The sequence below is a fragment of the Neomonachus schauinslandi genome, chromosome 14 (genome assembly GCF_002201575.2).
Source record: "Neomonachus schauinslandi chromosome 14, ASM220157v2, whole genome shotgun sequence".
NCBI classification, from domain to species: domain Eukaryota; kingdom Metazoa; phylum Chordata; class Mammalia; order Carnivora; family Phocidae; genus Neomonachus; species Neomonachus schauinslandi.
The window spans coordinates 78,466,363-78,472,362 of NC_058416.1; the positions used below are offsets into that span (position 1 = coordinate 78,466,363).

General features: G+C 46.0%; 1 protein-coding gene across 1 annotated transcript in view; it reads left to right on the forward strand.

Moving 5' to 3' along the window:
* The window catches only part of KSR2 (kinase suppressor of ras 2), a 400,684-nt gene that overhangs the window by 86,736 nt on the left and 307,948 nt on the right, over positions 1-6,000 (forward strand). The window lies entirely within an intron of this gene.

The following is a 6,000-nucleotide window of genomic DNA, read 5'->3' on the forward strand; positions in this document are numbered from 1 at the left end:
ACCTACCGCTGTCATTTTGGTAAAAAGTTTTGGTGTAATTCTTCCAGACAAATGGGTATGTGCATCCTCTTTTTAAACAATAGAATTAAAAAAAAAAAACAATAGAATTAGGGGACGCCTGAGTGGCTCAGTCGGTTAAGCGTCTGCCTTCAGCTCAGGTCGTGATCCCAGGGTCCTGGGATTGAGTCCCACATCGGGCTCCTTGCTCAGCAAGGAGCCTGCTTCTCCCTCTGCCTGCCTCTGTCTCTCTCTCTCTGATAAATAAATAAAATCTTAAAAATAAATAAATAAATAAATAAATAAACAATAGAATTAGGATTATCCATGCACATTTTGAAACTTTCCCCCCCCACCTAATTAAATAACCTCTGTGACTTGTTTTATCAGCTTGGGGTCCAAATTGTTAAAAAAAAAAAAGCAAAATTCAACCAGATGAATTGGAGATCAGTTATGAATCGGGCAGAATCCCTTCTAGCAAGTAGAGAAGTTGCACAAGAGAAGGTTTTTATAGGCAGGAGGGTAGGGCAAGAGTTATTAGCAAAACAAAAGAGGGGGTTGTTTCCTGAGAGGTTAAAACTAAGTCTGGGTTTGCTATCTTGTGGGGGTGAATGACTCCATTTTGGGAATTTTTTCTTTTTTTAGTAGGCCTTAATGTGGGGCTTGAACTCACCACCCTGAGATCAAGACCTGAGCTGAAATCAAGAGTTGGACGCTTAACCAACTGGGCCACCCAGGCACCCCTGGGCTTGTTTTTTTCTTTTTTCATATCATCTGTCTTTGATCTTTCCCATTAATTGCTCAAACCCTTGTTTGCCTTTATTAGCAGGACATCACATATCGTCCTCTTGAATTGCCTGCTCCTCACTAGGCTCATGATTTCCCCGCAAATTCTGGGGCCTTTGTAGTCAGAAGGGATCGGCTCTGCAAAGACCAGCTAAATCTGGTCTACCTGCATGGTTGTTTCAGTTTCTGCCACTAGGTGTCACTGTAGGACCTCAGTCTGGAACCGTCAGGCATCTGCTTAGCCACAGAAGCCTTTGCTGGATTCAGCATGGAACATTCAACAAGTTATTTCCTGACTACTATGTGCCAACAGGGCTGGGATACAGCAGGGAATGAAAGAGAACATATTTGAAACAGGTCATTGGCCTGGATTCCTCCCGCCTCCCGCCTCCCACCCCCTGGTGCATGCCCTTTTGTATTCTTTCTTGCTAGCACATCCTTATCAAAGCTATGGTCATCATCAAAATGGACCCTGAGTCAGAGGCTGTCCTCTTATTGAAGGATATTTGGCAGCATCCCTGGCCTCAGTTATGAGATTGATAACGGTATCATCCTTTCTCCTCCCAATTCCGGTCATGACAAACAAAAATGCCTCCAGATAGTCTGGTGAACATTACCAGGTAGCTTTCCAGAAAGTTTGTATCAATTTACTCCTCTCCCGGCTCCTCCACCCCTGCCCCCATGATACATGAGAGTGAACACTGAGGTTAGGTGGTTAATTGCATTTCCGAGTTCACATCTTCCCATCAGAGTTTGGTGAAGTTCTTATAAGTAGAGCTGGCCTCCTGCTCTGCCTGAAACAGGTGTTTCTGTCAACCCTCCGCAGGCTGAGCACTCATCCTTGGTGACATCCTGGGCTGGGTGAGACCTTGAGAGGGCCTCTAATCTGGTGGTTTTCAGTTGTTGTTGGTTTTTTTTAAGATTTTATTTATTTGACAGAGACAGCGAGAGAGGGAACACAAGCAGGGGGAGTGGGAGAGGGAGAAGCAGGCTTCCCGCCGAGCAGGGAGCCCGATGTGGGGCTCGATCCTAGGACCCTGGGATCATGACCTGAGCCGAAGGCAGCCGCTTAACCAACTGAGCCACCCAGGCGCCCCTGGTTTTCAGCTTTGATCAAGATGCACAGAATTGAATTGGATTTACATTGCAGTTCTGTACACACACACACACACACACATACGCACGCACACACACACCTGAAATGAGTCTCGTGAAATAGAGAATTACCATCAAACTCATTCTTACTATATATGGTATTTTGCATTGTTTTCTGTTTCATTCTGTATCACTTACCCAATGCTGGTAATGACCCATCACTTTCATGTCACACCTCACTTACAGGGTGTGAGCCATGGTTTGAAAGACGGTGATCTCTTCGATCCTGGTGGGGGAAAATTTTTTTCTCTCTATCCTTCTGGATACTTGGCTGAGATGGCCCCTGTAATAAAAGATTAATAGGAGAAAACAGAGGTTTACTAACATGGATCCCTTCTGTATATGTGGAAAAGCCTTGGGGAAACTGAGTAACTCTTCAGAGTGGCCCAAGGCATCACCTTAAATCACATCTCTAGCCAAAGACAAAAGAGAGGGTTAGGCGGGGCGGGGTGGGGGTTGGGGAGAGGCAGTTATGGGAGGTGACCAGGAAAAGCACAATTAACAAGGGGAAGGCGGTTGTACAGAAGTCTCTGCCTTCTCCACTGATAGAAGTTTCTAGAGTTTTAGAGTCACTCTTCTGATACCGAGTTGGAGACACCCTTATACATGGAGGTTTCCGTTATCAATGTCAATGTCTTTTACAAAAGTGAGACTTCTACTCGGGTTTCAGAGCTTCCCCTCTGTCTGCTGTTTTTTCAAAATAATCAGCCTAAAATAACCCTTATGCCAAAGGGACATATTTTGGGGTAGCAAATTCCGCTGCCCTTCATCCTCCTGCCTCTACCAGCCCTTCCCAGGCAGCTCAGATCCTGTCTACAGTGTCCTGCCTCCGATACAGCCTTATGGCCACTGGGACCTTGGCAGCGGTGGCCAAGTGCTGCAAGTTTGTCTAAATCCTACGGCTCTTGGTGCTGAGGTCAGCGTGGGAGTAGCTCAACTCAGCGCCATGTGGGGTGCATTACATTGCACAACCCAAGGAGGTGTTGGAAGCGACGAACTTTGTATTACTGGTTACGAGGAAAGAGGCAGGGAGATAGCTCTGCAGGCACAGCCTCTCCCAACAACAAAATTGGGGGAGTTTTAAGCTGCAGGTGTGTGTGTATTCACGCAGGAGTTTGGCAGAGGACAGTTCAGTCTAGAATTGGGACAAAGTCATCCTAAGGTGACAGGAGTCCAGGTCCTAGTTGGTTGAAATCACGGGCCAGCCTGGGTCGCATCATCAGCACTCTGACTCCGGTTAGCCCTGTGTTTGTGCACTCAGAGGGGTTTAAATCCTGCAGAAATGACACAAGAGTGGGCATTGGGTCAATCTTGACTTCTGAAAAAGCACTGGGAGTTTTACCACTGATTTACTGTCTCTGCTGTGGTCAGACTATGTCCTGGCTTGGTAGTGGCTATTTGTGTTTTACATTTTTTTGTTCCCTGAAAATCATTAACTGCCGAGATCTATTTTTTTCTGCAATTTTGATGCATCCCGGGAAGTTCTTCGAGAAACATGTTTGTGCAAATAACACTGGCCAGGCATCGATCATAAAACAGCCGGGGTCCTCACATGACTTGGCTGATGTTAAGAAAGCTGTATCTCATCTTTGTTTTTCTGGGGACCCCTAACTCCGTCTTGTCTACACACCCAGTTCCGAATTTCCTTGGTGTCACACTTTACTTCTGCTCTTCCTGTTTGCAGCAGGGCTGCTCGTCACATTTTAATTTAAATTTTGACCTTTTTTGGGGGAGTGATTTTTTTTTAAAAAGTGGATGCCTATCTCTTCACCAGACTGTAAGCTGCAAAAGGGCAGGGATCGGACCTCTTTTCGCTCACCATTTTATTCCCAGCCTGATATCAATATCTGGTACACTGTAGGTACTTAGTAAATATTTCTGAATTAAAAGTTTTTTAAAAAAAGATTATTTATTTATTTGACACAGAGAGAGAGAGAGAGCATGTGCGCTGCGCACAAGCAGGGGGAGCAGCAGAGGAAGAGGGAGGAGCAGACTCCCTGCTGAGCAGGGAGCCCAATGCGGGGCTTCATCCCAGGACCCTGGGATCATGACTTGAGCCAACGGCAGACATTTAACCAACTGAGCCACCCAGGCACCCAAATATTTCTGAATTAATACACCTTTTTACACATGTAGCCCATGCAAATCACCAGTGGCTTAAAGTACATGGCCTTTTTCATGGGTTGCAAAGAAAGCTCAGAATTTGGCTTCTGTTTGGAGCCGGAACTCTTCACATTTCCCCCTCGAGCCTTTAACTATTGGATAAGTCTATTAGTTACATAGTTTTCTGGATCAGGCATGGATTTCACATCTTGCTCCTGGCACCACTGCCTAGAATTCCCTTTCTCTTTGTTTTCCCAGTGAATCCCTGCTTATCCTCACACCCAACTCCTGCCTCAAAGCCTCTGCACTTTGTTGAATGAATAAATGAATGAATGAATGAACAAACGAATGAATGAATGATTCTGTCACCAACTGACCGTGTCTTACAGTGGTTGTCAGTTTCCTGGCCTCCCTCCCTCATCTGACTGTGACCTCCCATAGGGCAGGTGCAGTTACAAACCTAGCTCCTGGCTCCCGGTGCCCCTGTTGAGGGAAGACTCGGGAAGCAGTTTGATGTGCTTGCTACTGGTCTCCACCAGGAGGAAGCAGTGAGCCATCTTGGACCCGTCCTTCGTTTACATCTTCCCTCAAATATGATCATTGGTTCCTAGAAGCTTCTAACTATCTTGGGAGCTGGATGATTCCATCATTTCCTGCCCTTCACTTTAACCAAAAACGTTATCCCAAACTAGGGAACAAAGTAGTGTCTTTCCCGCGAGACTCTTGTTCTTAAGTGTCATCCCATATTTATTCGCCCCGGTAGCCCCAGTTCTCAGCTGGAGGGCTGGCGTCTTTCACAGAGATGAAGTCAGATATTTTAAATTCTGGTGTGTACTGGTGACTCAATGCATGTTTGTTAAATGACTGAAGGAATACAAGTTGTGTTGAGAAACTCATGGAAGCAGATGGAGACAAGTAAGCTTTATGCCTGGTGGAGTGTGTATTCTCTGCCTCCCTGTCTCTCTCTTAGAAGATCGGGGCAGCTTTATTTTAGACGTGTGACTCTAATCTTAGTTTTCTTCTTGGGTTTTGGGGATACCTTTGCTTCCCGGTGTCCAAGAAGCCCCCAAGTTAGGAAAAAATGAACCCTTCTTCCTTTTTCAGAGCTTGTTAGGTCAGGCTTAGCCTGAAACCAAAGAACCCTCAATTGTCCTTTCAACAAGTTCAGGGGACCCCAAAGCCATGATATCTTAACCTTTTCTTGTCATATCAGATGTGGCCTGAAACCAAAAAACATTCATTCATTCAACAAAATTTGTCAAATGCCTGCAGTATGTCTCAGGTACTGTTCTGAGCTCTGAAAATGCACGCTTAGAGGTCTGTCCTCAGGACTTTCCATTCTAGCGGGGGTGGGGGGAGACAGATGACGCGTTATAATCATATGAAGCAAGTGCATCGCAAAGTATGTTAGAATAAGTGCAGTGGGGGGAAGAAAAAAGTAGAGAAGTCTCAGGGGGTTGGCAGTGCCCTCCAGGAATGGGAGGGCAGGCTGTCCTATTGAATAGCGCAGTCAGGGCAGGCTTCCGTCCTCTTCAGTTTTCCTTTCTGCTTTCCGCTTCTCAGGCCTTCACTGTTTGCTAACGGTATGGAATCTGGACAAACTCTGGTTCTGCCAAATTCTGGGTCTGCCACCTATCAGCTACGTGATTTTCAGTATGACGTCTCACGATTCTGAGCTTAGTTTCCAAAGTAGTGGGATGAAGGTGATGATCATTTCCACCCATTGGTTGTTGGAAGGATTACATGAGATGGTACAGGCAAAGCACGGGGCCTGGCTTGGATTAGGTACATGATGAGTCTTATTGTTACCATTATTGTCATCATCATTAGCACCATTCCCACCCCCCCGTCCTGCACCCACCATCACCACCTTCTCCACTGAAGTTCTACCACCATCACTACCCATCACCACCACCACCATCCACACCATCACCATCACCACCACCACCACCATGATCA